Consider the following 21157-nt stretch of genomic DNA (forward strand, 5'->3'; position numbering starts at 1 on the left):
ACTTACGTACAATGCAATATCACTCAGCAATGAAATCTATGTCATCAGGCCCGTAGCAGCATAATGAGTGGATTCAGGTATGATGATTCTAACTGAAATAAGTCACACAGAAAAAGAAACATCATAAGATATCAGTGATACACGGAATGTAAACTTGGCTACACAGGAACTGGATTACAAAAGAGAAGAGGGTCTCAAATGTAGAAAACCAACTTATGCTGGCTTAAGGGGAAAGGTGAGGTGGGGTGCTGCATAAAACCAGAGATTGAAATGAGCACAGATAAAGTTCCATAAGCCAAATATGGAATAGACAAGAGCTACTCCTTGCTCAACGAAATGGACTCAACACCCCATATTAAACGCCTAAGAATGTACCTGACTAGTAAGTATCTTAAAACCTATGGATTGCTATGTCTCTGAAAGAGAATGAAGCATGTGTACAGGGGCATAAACGCAGCAGTGATAGGATTGGAGAGGTTTGGTGAGCAAAGGAAGAGCCTTTGAAGTCATATTGCATGGTACCCATTCCACGGGTCTCAACTCTCCAGGATTAAGGGATTCTTCCTTCAGCTAAAACATGCATGTGGAACCCAGAGTATGATCAACCGTGTGATCGGGAGACGTGTTCAAATATGACTCAGTTTTCATCCCCTGGTACTCGGGTGCAACATTCCAGATGCTTTACTAACACTCTCCCGACTTGGAGAGTCAGTGCCTTTAACCTCCTGTTTGGCCCAGTTTGCAATTTCTGCGGAAGATGAACAGGAATAGGGAGAACCAATGAGAGACTAGCTGGAGGTGTCTGGACGGGCAAATTTAACTCTCATTTCCCACCAGGAAGAGGAATTAACCAAAGGCTCAGTGTTCCGTGCAGGAACCAGATTAGGGCCTGAAGCAATCCTGCGGTGTTGCGGCCAGCTCACAAGAAAGCGAGTTGAAGAAAGGAGCTCAGGGGCACTGTAATTCACAAACCTGCAGAGTTATAAATGACAGCTATCGTCCAAAAATATACTGAAGTAAGGCTGCCAAGAGGACTTGAAAGCGGGGCAGAATTGCAGGAAACCGATTTCAGGAGGTAGACTGGAATTGCATTGAAAGCATAGGAAAAGAGGCAGAACATCCACAATGATGCACTTGGCCAAAAAGGGCGTATGCGTTTTTTCCTGAATATATTCAGGAAAAAACGCATACGCCCTTTTTGGCCAACCAAGCAAGCTTGCAAAGGAAATCTGCACTACAATGAAGTCTCACTTCCCCCCGGTCAAAAGGGCCATCTGAAAAAAGTGTAAAATCCAGAAAGGCAGGACAGGCCATGGAGAACTGGGAGCCTTGTTATGCTGATGGGCGGGATGTAAATTGCCAACAGCCACTCGGGAGAAGTGTATGGTGTTTCCTGAAACATCTAAAAAACAAAGCAACAGAGCCTAGGGCACTTCCACTTATGGTCCTATAGCTTAGGGAAATTAAAATCAAAAAGACACAGCCACCCCAAAGTTTGGGATGGCTCTGTTTACAAGAACCTCCTTTACAGTACAAGTTCAATATCGCAGAAAGTGAAAAATGGATAAAGAAGTTGTGGTACTTACGTACAATGCAATATCACTCAACAATGAAATCTATGTCATCAGGCCCATAGCAGCATAATGAGTGGATTCAGGTATGATGATTCTAACTGAAATAAGTCACACAGAAAAATAAACATCATAAGATATCACTAATACACGGAATGTAAACTTGGCTACACAGGAAGTGGATTACAAAACAGAACAGGGTCTCAAATTTAGAAAACCAACATGCTTGCTTAAGGGGAAAGGTGAGTTGGGGTGCTGCATAAAACCAGACATTGAAATGAGCACAGATAAAGTTCCTTAAGCCAAATATGGAATAGACAAGAGCTACGCCTTGCTCAACGAAATGGACTCAACACCCCATATTAAACGCCTAAGAATGTACCTGACTAGTAAGTATCTTAAAACCTATGGATTGCTATGTCTCTGAAAGAGAATCAAGCGTGTGTACAGGGGCATAAACGCAGCAGTGATAGGATTGGAGAGGTTCGGTGAGCAAATGAAGACCCTTTGAAGTCATATTGCATGGTACCCATTCCACGGGTCTCAACTCTCCAGGTTTAAGGGATTCTTCCTTCAGCTAAAACATGCATGTGGAACCCAGAGTATGATCAACCATGTGATCGGGAGAGGTGTTCAAATATGTCTCAGTTTTCGTCCCCTGGGACTCGGGTGCAACATTCCAGATGCTTTACTAACGCTAGCCCGACTTGGAGAGTCAGTGCCTTTAACCTCCTGTTTGGCCCAGTTTGCAATTTCTGCGGAAGATGAACAGGAATAGGGAGAACCAATGAGAGACTAGCTGGAGGTGTCGGGACGGGCAAATTTAACTCTCATTTCCCACCAGTAAGAGGAATTAACCAAAGGCTCAGCGTGCCGTGCTGGAATCAGATTAGGGCCTGAAGCAATCCTGCGGTGTTGCAGCCAGCTCACAAGAAAGCAAGTTGAAGAAAGGAGCTCAGGGGCACTGTAATTCACAAACCTGCAGAGTTATAAATGACAGCTATCGTCCAAAAATATACTGAAGTAAGGCTGCCAAGAGGACTTGAAAGCGGGGCAGAATTGCAGGAAACCGATTTCAGGAGGTAGACTGGAATTGCATTTAAAGCATAGGAAAAGAGGCAGAACATCGACAATGATGCACTTGGCCAAAAAGGGCGTATGCGTTTTTTCCTGAATATTTTCAGGAAAAACGCATACGCCCTTTTTGGACAACCAGGCAAGCTTGCAAAGGAAATCTGCACTACAGTGAAGTCTCACTTCCCCCCGGTCAAAAGGGCCATCTGAAAAAAGTGTAAAATCCAGAAAGGCAGGACAGGCCATGGAGAACTGGGAGCCTTGTTATGCTGATGGGCGGGATGTAAATTGTCAACAGCCACTGGGGAGAAGTGTATGGTGTTTCCTGAAACATCTAAAAAACAAAGCAATAGAGCCTAGGGCACTTCCACTTATGGTCCTATAACTTAGGGAAATTAAAATCAAAAAGACACAGCCACCCCAAAGTTTGGGACGGCTCTGTTTACAAGAACCTCCTTTACAGTACAAGTTCAATATCGCAGAAAGTGAAAAATGGATAAAGAAGTTGTGGTACTTACGTACAATGCAATATCACTCAACAATGAAATCTATGTCATCAGGCCCGTAGCAGCATAATGAGTGGATTCAGGTATGATGATTCTAATTGAAATAAGTCACACAGAAAAAGAAACATCATAAGATATCACTAATACACGGAATGTAAACTTGGCTACACAGGAACTGGATTACAAAACAGAACAGGTTCTCAAATTTAGAAAACCAACATGCTTGCTTAAGGGGAAAGGTGAGTTGGGGTGCTGCATAAAACCAGAGATTGAAATGAGCACAGATAAAGTTCCTTAAGCCAAATATGGAATAGACAAGAGCTACGCCTTGCTCAACGAAATGGACTCAACACCCCATATTAAACGCCTAAGAATGTACCTGACAAGTAAGTATCTTAAAACCTATGGATTGCTATGTCTCTGAAAGAGAATCAAGCGTGTGTACAGGGGCATAAACGCAGCAGTGATAGGATTGGAGAGGTTCGGTGAGCAAATGAAGACCCTTTGAAGTCATATTGCATGGTACCCATTCCACGGGTCTCAACTCTCCAGGTTTAAGGGATTCTTCCTTCAGCTAAAACATGCATGTGGAACCCAGAGTATGATCAACCATGTGATCGGGAGACGTGTTCAAATATGTCTCAGTTTTCGTCCCCTGGTACTTGGGTGCAACATTCCAGATGCTTTACTAACGCTCTCCCGAGTTGGAGAGTCAGTGCCTTTAACCTCCTGTTTGGCCCAGTTTGCAATTTCTGCGGAAGATGAACAGGAATAGGGAGAACCAATGAGAGCCTATCTGGAGGTGTCTGGACGGCCAAATTTACCTCTCATTTCCCACCAGGAAGAGGAATTAACCAAAGGCTCAGTGTGCCGTGCCGGAACCAGATTAGGGCCTGAAGCAATCCTGCGGTGTTGCAGCCAGCTCACAAGAAAGAGAGTTGAAGAAAGGAGCTCAGGGGCACTGTAATTCACAAACCTGCAGAGTTATAAATGACAGCTATCATCCAAAAATATACTGAAGTAAGGCTGCCAAGAGGACTTGAAAGCGGGGCAGAATTGCAGGAAACCGATTTCAGGAGGTAGACTGGAATTGCATTGAAAGCATAGGAAAAGAGGCAGAACGTCGACAATGATGCACTTGGCCAAAAAGGGCGTATGCGTTTTTTCCTGAATATATTCAGGGAAAAACGCATACGCCCTTTTTGGCCAACCAAGCAAGCTTGCAAAGGAAATCTGCACTACAATGAAGTCTCATTTCCCCCCGGTCAAAAGGGCCATCTGAAAAAAGTGTAAAATCCAGAAAGGCAGGACAGGCCATGGAGAACTGGGAGCCTTGTTATGCTGATGGGCGGGATGTAAATTGCCAACAGCCACTCGGGTGAAGTGTATGGTGTTTCCTGAAACATCTAAAAAACAAAGCAACAGAGCCTAGGGCACTTCCACTTATGGTCCTATAGCTTAGGGAAATTAAACTCAAAAAGACACAGCCACCCCAAAGTTTGGGACGGCTCTGTTTACAAGAACCTCCTTTACAGTACAAGTTCAATATCGCAGAAAGTGAAAAATGGATAAAGAAGTTGTGGTACTTACGTACAATGCAATATCACTCAACAATGAAATCTATGTCATCAGGCCCGTAGCAGCATAATGAGTGGATTCAGGTATGATGATTCTAACTGAAATAAGTCACACAGAAAAAGAAACATCATAAGATATCACTAATACACGGAATGTAAACTTGGCTACACAGGAACTGGATTACAAAACAGAACAGGTTCTCAGATTTAGAAAACCAACATGCTTGCTTAAGGGGAAAGGTGAGTTGGGGTGCTGCATAAAACCAGATATTGAAATGAGCACAGATAAAGTTCCTTAAGCCAAATATGGAATAGACAAGAGCTACGCCTTGCTCAACGAAATGGACTCAACACCCCATATTAAACGCCTAAGAATGTACCTGACTAGTAAGTATCTTAAAACCTATGGATTGCTATATCTCTGAAAGAGAATCAAGCGTGTGTACAGGGGCATAAACGCAGCAGTGATAGGATTGGAGAGGTTCGGTGAGCAAATGAAGACCCTTTGAAGTCATATTGCATGGTACCCATTCCACGGGTCTCAACTCTCCAGGTTTAAGGGATTCTTCCTTCAGCTAAAACATGCATGTGGAACCCAGAGTATGATCAACCATGTGATCGGGAGACGTGTTCAAATATGTCTCAGTTTTCGTCCCCTGGGACTCGGGTGCAACATTCCAGATGCTTTAATAACGCTCTCGCGACTTGGAGAGTCAGTGCCTTTAACCTCCTGTTTGGCCCAGTTTGCAATTTCTGCGGAAGATGAACAGGAATAGGGAGAACCAATGAGAGACTAGCTGGAGGTGTCTGGACGGGCAAATTTACCTCTCATTTCCCACCAGGAAGAGGAATTAACCAAAGGCTCAGCGTGCCGTGCTGGAATCAGATTAGGGCCTGAAGCAATCCTGCGGTGTTGCAGCCAGCTCACAAGAAAGCGAGTTGAAGAAAGGAGCTCAGGGGCACTGTAATTCACAAACCAGCAGAGTTATAAATGACAGCTATCGTCCAAAAATATACTGAAGTAAGGCTGCCAAGAGGACTTGAAAGCGGGGCAGAATTGTAGGAAACCGATTTCAGGAGGTAGACTGGAATTGCATTTAAAGCATAGGAAAAGAGGCAGAACGTCGACAATGATGCACTTGGCCAAAAAGAGCGTATGCATTTTTTCCTGAATATTTTCAGGAAAAACGCATACGCCCTTTTTGGACAACCAGGCAAGCTTGCAAAGGAAATCTGCACTACAGTGAACTCTCACTTCCCCCCGGTCAAAAGGGCCATCTGAAAAAAGTGTAAAATCCAGAAAGGCAGGACAGGCCATGGAGAACTGGGAGCCTTGTTATGCTGATGGGCGGGATGTAAATTGTCAACAGCCACTGGGGAGAAGTGTATGGTGTTTCCTGAAACATCTAAAAAACAAAGCAATAGAGCCTAGGGCACTTCCACTTATGGTCCTATAACTTAGGGAAATTAAAATCAAAAAGACACAGCCACCCCAAAGTTTGGGACGGCTCTGTTTACAAGAACCTCCTTTACAGTACAAGTTCAATATTGCAGAAAGTGAAAAATGGATAAAGAAGTTGTGGTACTTACGTACAATGCAATATCACTCAACAATGAAATCTATGTCATCAGGCCCGTAGCAGCATAATGAGTGGATTCAGGTATGATGATTCTAACTGAAATAAGTCACACAGAAAAAGAAACATCATAAGATATCACTAATACACGGAATGTAAACTTGGCTACACAGGAACTGGATTACAAAACAGAACAGGTTCTCAAATTTAGAAAACCAACATGCTTGCTTAAGGGGAAAGGTGAGTTGCGGTGCTGCATAAAACGAGAGATTGAAATGAGCACAGATAAAGTTCCTTAAGCCAAATATGGAATAGACAAGAGCTACGCCTTGCTCAACGAAATGGACTCAACACCCCATATTAAACGCCTAAGAATGTACCTGACTAGTAAGTATCTTAAAACCTATGGATTGCTATGTCTCTGAAAGAGAATCAAGCGTGTGTACAGGGGCATAAACGCAGCAGTGATAGGATTGGAGAGGTTCGGTGAGCAAATGAAGACCCTTTGAAGTCATATTGCATGGTACCCATTCCACGGGTCTCAACTCTCCAGGTTTAAGGGATTCTTCCTTCAGCTAAAACATGCATGTGGAACCCAGAGTATGATCAACCATGTGATAGGGAGACGTGTTCAAATATGTCTCAGTTTTCGTCCCCTGGTACTTGGGTGCAACATTCCAGATGCTTTACTAACGCTCTCCCGAGTTGGAGAGTCAGTGCCTTTAACCTCCTGTTTGGCCCAGTTTGCAATTTTTGCAGAAGATGAACAGGAATAGGGAGAACCAATGAGAGACTATCTGGAGGTGTCTGGACGGGCAAATTTACCTCTCATTTCCCACCAGGAAAAGGAATTAACCAAAGGCTCAGTGTGCCGTGCCGGAACCAGATTAGGGCCTGAAGCAATCCTGCGGTGTTGCGGCCAGCTCACAAGAAAGCGAGTTGAAGAAAGGTGCTCAGGGGCACTGTAAATCACAAACCTGCAGAGTTATAAATGACAGCTATCATCCAAAAATATACTGAAGTAAGGCTGAAAAGAGGACTTGAAAGCGGGGCAGAATTGCAGGAAACCGCTTTCAGGAGGTAGACTGGAATTGCGTTGAAAGCATAGGAAAAGAGGCAGATCGTCCACAATGATGCACTTGGCCAAAAAGGGCGTATGCATTTTTTCCTGAATATATTCAGGAAAAAACGCATACGCCCTTTTTGGCCAACCAAGCAAGCTTGCAAAGGAAATCTGCACTACAATGAAGTCTCACTTCCCCCCGGTCAAAAGGGCCAACTGAAAAAAGTGTAAAATCCAGAAAGGCAGGACAGGCCATGGAGAACTGGGAGCCTTGTTATGCTGATGGGCGGGATGTAAATTGCCAACAGCCACTCGGGAGAAGTGTATGGTGTTTCCTGAAACATCTAAAAAACAAAGCAACAGAGCCTAGGGCACTTCCACTTATGGTCCTATAGCTTAGGGAAATTAAAATCAAAAAGACACAGCCACCCCAAAGTTTGGGACGGCTCTGTTTACAAGAACCTCCTTTACAGTACAAGTTCAATATTGCAGAAAGTGAAAAATGGATAAAGAAGTTGTGGTACTTACGTACAATGCAATATCACTCAACAATGAAATCTATGTCATCAGGCCCGTAGCAGCATAGTGAGTGGATTCAGGTATGATGATTCTAACTGAAATAAGTCACACAGAAAAAGAAACATCATAAGATATCACTAATACATGGAATGTAAACTTGGCTACACAGGAACTGGATTACAAAACAGAACAGGTTCTCAGATTTAGAAAACCAACATGCTTGCTTAAGGGGAAAGGTGAGTTGGGGTGCTGCATAAAACCAGATATTGAAATGAGCACAGATAAAGTTCCTTAAGCCAAATATGGAATAGACAAGAGCTACGCCTTGCTCAACGAAATGGACTCAACACCCCATATTAAACGCCTAAGAATGTACCTGACTAGTAAGTATCTTAAAACCTATGGATTGCTATATCTCTGAAAGAGAATCAAGCGTGTGTACAGGGGCATAAACGCAGCAGTGATAGGATTGGAGAGGTTCGGTGAGCAAATGAAGACCCTTTGAAGTCATATTGCATGGTACCCATTCCACGGGTCTCAACTCTCCAGGTTTAAGGGATTCTTCCTTCAGCTAAAACATGCATGTGGAACCCAGAGTATGATCAACCATGTGATCGGGAGACGTGTTCAAATATGTCTCAGTTTTCGTCCCCTGGTACTTGGGTGCAAAATTCCAGATGCTTTACTAACGCTCTCCCGACTTGGAGAGTCAGTGCCTTTAACCTCCTGTTTGGCCCAGTTTGCAATTTCTGCGGAAGATGAACAGGAATAGGGAGAACCAATGAGAGACTAGCTGGAGGTGTCTGGACGGGCAAATTTACCTCTCATTTCCCACCAGGAAGAGGAATTAACCAAAGGCTCAGTGTGCCGTGCCAGAACCAGATTAGGGCCTGAAGCAATCCTGCGGTGTTGCAGCCAGCTCACAAGAAAGAGAGTTGAAGAAAGGAGCTCAGGGGCACTGTAATTCACAAACCTGCAGAGTTATAAATGACAGCTATCATCCAAAAATATACTGAAGTAAGGCTGCCAAGAGGACTTGAAAGCGGGGCAGAATTGCAGGAAACCGATTTCAGGAGGTAGACTGGAATTGCATTTAAAGCATAGGAAAAGAGGCAGAACGTCGACAATGATGCACTTGGCCAAAAAGGGCGTATGCGTTTTTTCCTGAATATATTCAGGGAAAAACGCATACGCCCTTTTTGGCCAACCAAGCAAGCTTGCAAAGGAAATCTGCACTACAATGAAGTCTCACTTCCCTCCGGTCAAAAGGGACATCTGAAAAAAGTGTAAAATCCAGAAAGGCAGGACAGGCCATGGAGAACTGGGAGCCTTGTTATGCTGATGGGCGGGATGTAAATTGCCAACAGCCACTCAGCAGAAGTGTATGGTGTTTCCTGAAACATCTAAAAAACAAAGCAACAGAGCCTAGGGCACTTCCACTTATGGTCTTATAGCTTAGGGAAATTAAAATCAAAAAGACACAGCCACCCCAAAGTTTGGGACGGCTCTGTTTACAAGAACCTCCTTTACAGTACAAGTTCAATATCGCAGAAAGTGAAAAATGGATAAAGAAGTTGTGGTACTTATGTACAATGCAATATCACTCAACAATGAAATCTATGTCATCAGGCCCGTAGCAGCATAATGAGTGGATTCAGGTATGATGATTCTAACTGAAATAAGTCACACAGAAAAAGAAACATCATAAGATATCACTAATACATGGAATGTAAACTTGGCTACACAGGAACTGGATTACAAAACAGAACAGGTTCTCAAATTTAGAAAACCAACATGCTTGCTTAAGGGGAAAGGTGAGTTGGGGTGCTGCATAAAACCAGACATTGAAATGAGCACAGATAAAGTTCCTTAAGCCAAATATGGAATAGACAAGAGCTACTCCTTGCTCAACGAAATGGACTCAACACACCATATTAAATGCCTAAGTATGTACCTGACTAGTAAGTATCTTAAAACCTATGGATTGCTATATCTCTGAAAGAGAATCAAGCGTGTGTACAGGGGCATAAACGCAGCAGTGATAGGATTGGAGAGGTTCGGTGAGCAAATGAAGACCCTTTGAAGTCATATTGCATGGTACCCATTCCACGGGTCTCAACTCTCCAGGTTTAAGGGATTCTTCCTTCAGCTAAAACATGCATGTGGAACCCAGAGTATGATCAACCATGTGATCGGGAGACGTGTTCAAATATGTCTCAGTTTTCGTCCCCTGGGACTCGGGTGCAACATTCCAGATGCTTTACTAACGCTCTCCCGACTTGGAGAGTCAGTGCCTTTAACCTCCTGTTTGGCCCAGTTTGCAATTTCTCCGGAAGATGAACAGGAATAGGGAGAACCAATGAGAGACTAGCTGGAGGTGTCTGGACGGGCAAATTTACCTCTCATTTCCCACCAGGAAGAGGAATTAACCAAAGGCTCAGAGTGCCGTGCTGGAATCAGATTAGGGCCTGAAGCAATCCTGCGGTGTTGCAGCCAGCTCACAAGAAAGCGAGTTGAAGAAAGGAGCTCAGGGGCACTGTAATTCACAAACCAGCAGAGTTATAAATGACAGCTATCGTCGAAAAATATACTGAAGTAAGGCTGCCAAGAGGACTTGAAAGCGGGGCAGAATTGCAGGAAACCGATTTCAGGAGGTAGACTGGAATTGCATATAAAGCATAGGAAAAGAGGCAGAACGTCGACAATGATGCACTTGGCCAAAAAGGGCGTATGCGTTTTTTCCTGAATATTTTCAGGAAAAACGCATACGCCCTTTTTGGACAACCAGGCAAGCTTGCAAAGGAAATCTGCACTACAGTGAACTCTCACTTCCCCCCGGTCAAAAGGGCCATCTGAAAAAAGTGTAAAATCCAGAAAGGCAGGACAGGCCATGGAGAACTGGGAGCCTTGTTATGCTGATGGGCGGGATGTAAATTGTCAACAGCCACTGGGGAGAAGTGTATGGTGTTTCCTGAAACATCTAAAAAACAAAGCAATAGAGCCTAGGGCACTTCCACTTATGGTCCTATAACTTAGGGAAATTAAAATCAAAAAGACACAGCCACCCCAAAGTTTGGGACGGCTCTGTTTACAAGAACCTCCTTTACAGTACAAGTTCAATATTGCAGAAAGTGAAAAATGGATAAAGAAGTTGTGGTACTTACGTACAATGCAATATCACTCAACAATGAAATCTATGTCATCAGGCCCGTAGCAGCATAATGAGTGGATTCAGGTATGATGATTCTAACTGAAATAAGTCACACAGAAAAAGAAACATCATAAGATATCACTAATACACGGAATGTAAAATTGGCTACACAGGAAGTGGATTACAAAACACAACAGGTTCTCAAATTTAGAAAACGAACATGCTTGCTTAAGGGGAAAGGTGAGTTGGGGTGCTGCATAAAACCAGACATTGAAATGAGCACAGATAAAGTTCCTTAAGCCAAATATGGAATAGACAAGAGCTACGCCTTGCTCAACGAAATGGACTCAACACCCCATATTAAACGCCTAAGAATGTACCTGACTAGTAAGTATCTTAAAACCTATGGATTGCTATGTCTCTGAAAGAGAATCAAGCATGTGTACAGGGGCATAAACGCAGCAGTGATAGGATTGGAGAGATTTGGTGAGCAAAGGAAAAGCCTTTGAAGTCATATTGCATGGTACCCATTCCACGGGTCTCAACTCTCCAGGATTAAGGGATTCTTCCTTCAGCTAAAACATGCATGTGGAACCCAGAGTATGATCAACCGTGTGATCGGGAGACGTGTTCAAATATGACTCAGTTTTCATCCCCTGGTACTCGGGTGCAACATTCCAGATGCTTTACTAACACTCTCCCGACTTGGAGAGTCAGTGCCTTTAACCTCCTGTTTGGCCCAGTTTGCAATTTCTCCGGAAGATGAACAGGAATAGGGAGAACCAATGAGAGACTAGCTGGAGGTGTCTGGACGGGCAAATTTACCTCTCATTTCCCACCAGGAAGAGGAATTAACCAAAGGCTCAGCGTGCCGTGCCGGAACCAGATTAGGGCCTGAAGCAATCCTGCGGTGTTGCGGCCAGCTCACAAGAAAGCGAGTTGAAGAAAGGAGCTCAGGGGCACTGTAATTCACAAACCTGCAGAGTTATAAATGACAGCTATCGTCCAAAAATATACTGAAGTAAGGCTGCCAAGAGGACTTGAAAGCGGGGCAGAATTGCAGGAAACCGCTTTCAGGAGGTAGACTGGAATTGCATTGAAAGCATAGGAAAAGAGTCAGAACGTCCACAATGATGCACTTGGCCAAAAAGGGCGTATGCGTTTTTTCCTGAATATATTCAGGAAAAAACGCATACGCCCTTTTTGGCCAACCAAGCAAGCTTGCAAAGGAAATCTGCACTACAATGAAGTCTCACTTCCCCCCGGTCAAAAGGGCCATCTGAAAAAAGTGTAAAATCCAGAAAGGCAGGACAGGCCATGGAGAACTGGGAGCCTTGTTATGCTGATGGGCGGGATGTAAATTGCCAACAGCCACTCGGGAGAAGTGTATGGTGTTTCCTGAAACATCTAAAAAACAAAGCAACAGAGCCTAGGGCACTTCCACTTATGGTCCTATAGCTTAGGGAAATTAAAATCAAAAAGACACAGCCACCCCAAAGTTTGGGACGGCTCTGTTTACAAGAACCTCCTTTACAGTACAAGTTCAATATCGCAGAAAGTGAAAAATGGATAAAGAAGTTGTGGTACTTATGTACAATGCAATATCACTCAACAATGAAATCTATGTCATCAGGCCCGTAGCAGCATAATGAGTGGATTCAGGTATGATGATTCTAACTGAAATAAGTCACACAGAAAAAGAAACATCATAAGATATCACTAATACATGGAATGTAAACTTGGCTACACAGGAAGTGGATTACAAAACAGAACAGGTTCTCAAATATAGAAAACCAACATGCTTGCTTAAGGGGAAAGGTGAGTTGGGGTGCTGCATAAAACCAGACATTGAAATGAGCACAGATAAAGTTCCTTAAGCCAAATATGGAATAGACAAGAGCTACGCCTTACTCAACGAAATGGACTCAACACCCCATATTAAACGCCTAAGTATGTACCTGACTAGTAAGTATCTTAAAACCTATGGATTGCTGTGTCTCTGAAAGAGAATCAAGCATGTGTACAGGGGCATAAACGCAGCAGTGATAGGATTGGAGAGGTTCGGTGAGCAAATGAAGACCCTTTGAAGTCATATTGCATGGTACCCATTCCACGGGTCTCAACTCTCCAGGTTTAAGGGATTCTTCCTTCAGCTAAAACATGCATGTGGAACCCAGAGTATGATCAACCATGTGATCGGGAGAGGTGTTCAAATATGTCTCAGTTTTCGTCCCCTGGGACTCGGGTGCAACATTCCAGATGCTTTACTAACACTCTCCCGACTTGGAGAGTCAGTGCCTTTAACCTCCTGTTTGGCCCAGTTTGCAATTTCTCCGGAAGATGAACAGGAATAGGGAGAACCAATGAGAGACTAGCTGGAGGTGTCTGGACGGGCAAATTTACCTCTCATTTCCCACCAGGAAAAGGAATTAATCAAAGGCTCAGCGTGCCATGCCGGAATCAGATTAGGGCCTGAAGCAATCATGCGGTGTTGCAGCCAGCTCACAAGAAAGTGAGTTGAAGAAAGGAGCTCAGGGGCACTGTAATTCACAAACCTGCAGAGTTATAAATGACAGCTATCGTCCAAAAATATACTGAAGTAAGGCTGCCAAGAGGACTTGAAAGCGGGGCAGAATTGCAGGAAACCGATTTCAGGAGGTAGACTGGAATTGCATTTAAAGCATAGGAAAAGAGGCAGAACGTCCACAATGATGCACTTGGCCAAAAAGGGCGTATGCGTTTTTTCCTGAATATATTCAGGAAAAAACGGATACACCCTTTTTGGCCAACCAAGCAAGCTTGCAAAGGAAATCTGCACTACAATGAAGTCTCACTTCCCCCCGGTCAAAAGGGCCATCTGAAAAAAGTGTAAAATCCAGAAAGGCAGGACAGGCCATGGAGAACTGGGAGCCTTGTTATGCTGATGGGCGGGATGTAAATTGCCAACAGCCACTCAGGAGAAGTGTATGGTGTTTCCTGAAACATCTAAAAAACAAAGCAACAGAGCCTAGGGCACTTCCACTTATGGTCCTATAGCTTAGGGAAATTAAAATCAAAAACTCACAGCCACCCCAATGTTTGGGATGGCTCTGTTTACAGAAACCTCATTTATGGTACAAGTTCAATATCACAGAAAGTGAAAAATTGATAAAGAAGTTGTGGTACTTACGTACAATGCAATATCATTCAGCAATGAAATCTATGTCATCAGGCCCATAGCAGCATAATGAGTGGATTGAGGTATGATGCTTCTAACTGAAATAAGTCACACAGAAAAAGAAACATCATAAGATATCACTAATACACGGAATGTAAACTTGGCTACACAGGAACTGAATTACAAAACAGAACAGGGTCTCAAATTTAGAAAACCAACATATGCTTGCTTAAGGGGAAAGGTGAGTTGGGGTGCTGCATAAAACCAGAGATTGAAATGAGCACAGATAAAGTTCCTTAAGCCAAATATGTAATAGACAAGAGCTACTCCTTGCTCAACGAAATGGACTCAACACCCCATATTAAACGCCTAAGAATGTACCTGACTAGTAAGTATCTTAAATCCTATGGATTGCTATGTCTCTGAAAGAGAATCAAGCATGTGTACAGGGGCATAAACACAGCAGTGATAGGATTGGAGAGGTTCGGTGAGCAAATGAAGACCCTTTGAAGTCATATTGCATGGTACCCATTCCACGGGTCTCAACTCTCCAGGTTTAAGGGATTCTTCCTTCAGCTAAAACATGCATGTGGAACGCAGAGTATGATCAACCATGTGATCGGGAGACGTGTTCAAATATGTCTCAGTTTTCGTCCCCTGGGACTCGGGTGCAACATTCCAGATGCTTTACTAACGCTCTCCAGACTTGGAGAGTCAGTGCCTTTAACCTCCTGTTTGGCCCAGTTTGCAATTTCTGCGGAAGATGAACAGGAATAGGGAGAACCAATGAGAGACTAGGTGGAGGTGTCTGGACGGGCAAATTTACCTCTCATTACCCACCAGGAAGAGGAATTAACCAAAGGCTCAGCGTGCCGTGCCGGAACCAGATTAGGGCCTGAAGCAATCCTGCGGTGTTGCGGCCAGCTCACAAGAAAGTGAGTTGAAGAAAGGAACTCAGGGGCACTGTAATTCACAACCTGCAGAGTTATAAATGACAGCTATCGTCCAAAAATATACTGAAGTAAGGCTGCCAAGAGGACTGGAAAGCGGGGCAGAATTGCAGGAAACCAATTTCAGGAGGTAGACTGGAATTGCATTGAAAGCATAGGAAAAGAGGCAGAACGTCGACAATGATGCACTTGGCCAAAAAGGGCGTATGCGTATTTTCCTGAATATATTCAGGAAAAAACGCATACGCCCTTTTTGGCCAACCAAGCAAGCTTACAAAGGAAATCTGCACTACAATGAAGTCTCACTTCCCCCCGGTCAAAAGGGCCATCTGAAAAAAGTGTAAAATCCAGAAAGGCAGGACAGGCCATGGAGAACTGGGAGCCTTGTTATGCTGATGGGCGGGATGTAAATTGCCAACAGCCACTCTGGAGAAGTGTATGGTGTTTCCTGAAACATCTAAAAAACAAAGCAACAGAGCCTAGGGCACTTCCACTTATGGTCCTATAGCTTAGGGAAATTAAAATCAAAAAGACACAGCCACCCCAAAGTTTGGGACGGCTCTGTTTACAAGAACCTCGTTTACGGTACAAGTTCAATATCGCAGAAAGCGAAAAATGGATAAAGAAGTTGTGGTACTTACGTACAATGCAATATCACTCAGCAATGAAATCTATGTCATCAGGCCCGTAGCAGCATAATGAGTGGATTCAGGTATGATAATTCTAACTGAAATAAGTCACACAGAAAAACAAATATCATAAGACATCACTAATACACGGAATGTAAACTTGGCTACACAGGAACTGGATTACAAAACAGAAGAGGGTCTCAAATGTAGAAAACCAACTTATGCTGGCTTAAGGGGAAAGGTGAGGTGGGGTGCTGCATAAAACCAGAGATTGAAATGAGCACAGATAAAGTTCCATAAGCCAAATATGGAATAGACAAGAGCTACTCCTTGCTCAACGAAATGGACTCAACACCCCATATTAAACGCCTAAGAATGTACCTGACTAGTAAGTATCTTAAAACCTATGGATTGCTATGTCTCTGAAAGAGAATCAAGCATGTGTATAGGGGCATAAACGCAGCAGTGATAGGATTGGAGAGCTTTGGTGAGCAAATGAAGACCCTTTGAAGTCATATTGCATGGTACCCATTCCACGGGTCTCAACTCTCCAGGATTAAGGGATTCTTCCTTCAGCTAAAACATGCATGTGGAACCCAGAGTATGATCAACCGTGTGATCGGGAGACGTGTTCAACTATGTCTCAGTTTTCCTCCCCTGGTACTCGGGTGCAATTTTCCAGACGCTTTACTAACACTCTCCCGACTTGGAGAGTCAGTGCCTTTAACCTCCTGTTTGGCCCAGTTTGCAATTTCTGCGGAAGATGAACAGGAATAGGGAGAACCAATGAGAGACTAGCTGGAGGTGTCTGGACGGGCAAATTTAACTCTCATTTCCCACCAGGAAGAGGAATTAACCAAAGGCTCAGCGTGCCGTGCCGGAACCAGATTAGGGCCTGAAGCAATCCTGCGGTGTTGCAGCCAGCTCACAAGAAAGCGAGTTGAAGAAAGGAGCTCAGGGGCACTGTAATTCACAAACCTGCAGAGTTATAAATGACAGCTATCGTCCAAAAATATACTGAAGTAAGGCTGCCAAGAGGACTTGAAAGCGGGGCAGAATTGCAGGAAACCGATTTCAGGAGGTAGACTGGAATTGCATTTAAAGCATAGGAAAAGAGGCAGAACGTCAACAATGATGCACTTGGCCAAAAAGGGCGTATGGTTTTTTCCTGAATATATACAGGAAAAAACGCATAGGCCCCTTTTGGCCAACCAAGTAAGCTTGCAAAGGAAATCTGCACTAAAATGAAGTCTCACTTCCCCCCGGTCAAAAGGGCAATCTGAAAAAAGTGTAAAATCCAGAAAGGCAGGACAGGCCATGGAGAACTGGGAGCCTTGTTATGCTGATGGGCGGGATGTAAATTGCCAACAGCCACTCGGGAGATGTGTATGGTGTTTCCTGAAACATCTAAAAAACAAAGCAACAGAGCCTAGGGCACTTCCACTTATGGTCCTATAACTTAGGGAAATTAAAATCAAAAAGACACAGCCACCCCAAAGTTTGGGATGGCTCTGTTTACAAGACCCTCGTTTACGGTACAAGTTCAATATCACAGAAAGTGAAAAATGGATAAAGAAGTTGTGGTACTTACGTACAATGCAATATCACTCAGCAATGAAATCTATGTCATCAGGCCCGTAGCAGCATAATGAGTGGATTCAGGTATGATGATTCTAACTGAAATAAGTCACACAGAAAAAGAAACATCATAAGATATCATTAATACACGGAATGTAAACTTGGCTACACAGGAACTGGATTACAAAACAGAACAGGGTCTCAAATGTAGAAAACCAACTTATGCTTGCTTAAGTGGAAAGGTGAGTTGGGGTGTTGCATAAAACCAGAGATTGAAATGAGCAGAGATAATGTTCCTTAAGCCAAATATGTAATAGACAAGAGCTACTCCTTGCTCAACGAAATGGACTCAACACCCCATATTAAACGCCTAAGAATGTACCTGACTAGTAAGTATCTTAAAACCTATGGATTGCTATGTCTCCGAAAGAGAAACAATCATGTGTACAGGGGCATAAACGCAGCAGTGATAGGATTGGAGAGGTTCGGTGAGCAAATGAAGACCCTTTGAAGTCATATTGCATGGTACCCATACCACGGGTCTCAACTCTTCAGGTTTAAGGGATACTTCCTTCAGCTAAAACATGCATGTGGAACCCAGAGTATGATCAACCATGTGATCGGGAGACTTGTTCCAATATGCTTCAGTTTTAGTCCCCTGGTACTCGGGTGCAACATTCCAGACGCTTTACTAACACTCTCCCGTCTTGGAGAGTCAGTGCCTTTAACCTCCTGTTTGGCCCAGTTTGCAATTTCTGCGGAAGATGAACAGGAATAGGGAGAACCAATGAGAGACTAGCTGGAGGTGTCTGGACGGGCAAATTTAACTCTCATTTCCCACCAAGAAGAGGAATTAACCAAACGCTCAGCGTGCCGTGCCTTAACCAGATTAGGGCCTGAAGCAATCCTGCGGTGTTGCGGCCAGCTCACAAGAAAGCGAGTTGAAGAAAGGAGCTCAGGGGCACTGAAATTCACAAACCTGCAGAGTTATAAATGACAGCTATCGTCCAAAAATATACTGAAGTAAGGCTGCCAAGAGAACTTGAAAGTGGGGCAGAATTGCAGGAAACCGATTTCAGGAGGTAGACTGGAATTGCACTTAAAGCATAGGAAAAGAGGCAGAACGTCGATAATGATGCACTTGGCCAAAAAGGGTGTATGTGTTTTTTCCTGAATATATTCAGGAAAAAACGCATATGCCCTTTTTGGCCAACCTAGCAAGCTTGCAAAGGAAATCTGCACTACAATGAAGTCTCAATTCCTCTGGGTCAAAAGGGCCATCTGAAAAAAGTGTAAAATCCAGAAAGGCAGGACAGGCCATGGAGAACTGGGAGCCTTGTTATGCTGATGGGCGGGATGTAAATTGCCAACAGCCACTCGGGAGAATTGTATGGTGTTTCCTGAAACATCTAAAAAATAAAGCAACAGAGCCTAGGGCACTTCCACTTATGGTCCTATAGCTTAGGGAAATTAAAATCAAAAAGACACAGCCACCCCAAAGTTTGGGATGGCTCTGTTTACAAGAACCTCGTTTACGGTACAAGTTCAATATCGCAGAAAGTGAAAAATGGATAAAGATGTTGTGGTACTGACGTACAATGCAATACCACTCAGCAATGAAATCTATGTCATCAGGCCCGTAGCAGCATAATGAGTGGATTCAGGTATGATGTTGCTAACTGAAATAAGTCACAGAGAAAAAGAAACATTATAAGATATCACTAATACATGGAATGTAAACTAGGCTACACAGGAACTGGATTACAAAACAGAAGAGCATCTCAAATTTAGAAAACCAACTTATGCTGGCTTAAGGGGAAAGGTAGGTTGGGGTGCTGCATAAAACCAGAGATTGAAATGAGCACAGATAATGTTCCTTAAGCCAAATATGGAATAGACAAGAGCTACTCCTTGCTCAACGAAATGGACTCAACACCCCATATTAAACGCCTAAGAATGTACCTGACTAGTAAGTATCTTAAATCCTATGGATTGCTATGTCTGCGAAAGAGAATCAAGCGTGTGTACAGGGGCATAAACGCAGCAGTGATGGGATTGGAGAGGTTCGGTGAGCAAATGAAGACCCTTTGAAGTCATATTGCATGGTACCCATTCCACGGGTCTCAACTCTCCAGGTTTAAGGGATTCTTCCTTCAGCTAAAACATGCATGTGGAACCCAGAGTATGATCAACCGTGTGATCGGGAGACGTGTTCCAATATGTCTCAGTTCTCTTCCCCTGGTACTCGGGTGCAACATTCCAGACGCTTTACTAACACTCTCCTGACTTGGAGAGTCAGTGCCTTTAACCTCCTGTTTGGCCCAGTTTGCAATTTCTGCGGAAGATGAACAGGAATAGGGAGAACCAATGAGAGACTAGCTGGAGGTGTCTGGACGGGCAAATTTAACTCTCATTTCCCACCAGGAAGAGGAATTAACCAAAGGCTCAGCGTGCCGTGCCGGAACCAGATTAGGGCCTGAAGCAATCCTGCGGTGTTGCGGCCAGCTCACAAGAAAGCGAGTTGAAGAAAGGAGCTCAGGGGCACTGTAATTCAAAAACCTGCAGAGTTATAAATGACACCTATCCTCCAAAAACATACTGAAGTAAGGCTGCCAAGAGGACTTGAAAGCGGGGCAGAATTGCAGGAAACCGATTTCAGGAGGTAGACTGGAATTGCATTTAAAGCATAGGAAAAGAGGCAGAACGTCCACAATGATGCACTTGGCCAAAAAGGGTGTATGCGTTTTTTCCTGAATATATTCAGAAAAAAACGCATACGCCCTTTTTGGCCAACCAAGCAAGCTTGCAAAGGAAATCTGCACTACAATGAAGTCTCACATCCCCCTGGTCAAAAGGGCCATCTGAAAAAAGTGTAAAATCCAGAAAGGCAGGACAGGCCATGGAGAACTGGGAGCCTTGTTATGCTGATGGGCGGGATGTAAATTGCCAACAGCCACTCGGGAGAAGTGTATGGTGTCTCCTGAAACATCTAAAAAACAAAGCAAAAGAGCCTAGGGCACTTCCACTTATGGTCCTATAGCTTAGGGAAATTAAAATCAAAAAAACACAGCCACCCCAAAGTTTGGGACGGCTCTGTTTACAAGAACCTCGTTTACGGTACAAGTTCAATATCGCAGAAAGTGAAAAATGGATAAAGAAGTTGTGGTACTTACGTACAATGCAATATCACTCAGCAATGAAATCTATGTCATCAGGCCCGTAGCAGCATAATGAGTGGATTCAGGTATGATGATTCTAACTGAAATAAGTCACACAGAAACAGAAATATCATAACACATCACTAATACACGGAATGTAAACTTGGCTACACAGGAACTGGATTACAAAACAGAACAGGGTCTCAAATTTAGAAAACCAACTTATGCTGGCTTAAGGGGAAAGGTGAGTTGGGGTGCTGCATAAAACCAGAGATTGAAATGAGCACAGATAAAGTTCCTTAAACCAAATATGGAATAGACAAGAGCTACTCCTTGCTCAACGAAATGGACTCAACACCCCATATTAAACGCCTAAGAATGTACCTGACTAGTAAGTATCTTAAAACCTATGGATTGCTATGTCTCTGAAAGAGAATCAAGCGTGTGTACAGAGGCATAAACGCAGCAGTGATAGGATTGGAGAGGTTCGGTGAGCAAATGAAGACCCTTTGAAGTCATATTGCATGGTACCCATTCCACGGGTCTCAACTCTCCAGGATTAAGGGATTCTTCCTTCAGCTAAAACATGCATGTGGAACCCAGAGTATGATCAACCGTGTGATCGGGAGACATGTTCAAATATGTCT

This window comes from Orcinus orca, unplaced genomic scaffold (genome assembly GCF_937001465.1).
Source record: "Orcinus orca unplaced genomic scaffold, mOrcOrc1.1 scaffold_63, whole genome shotgun sequence".
NCBI classification, from domain to species: Eukaryota; Metazoa; Chordata; class Mammalia; order Artiodactyla; family Delphinidae; genus Orcinus; species Orcinus orca.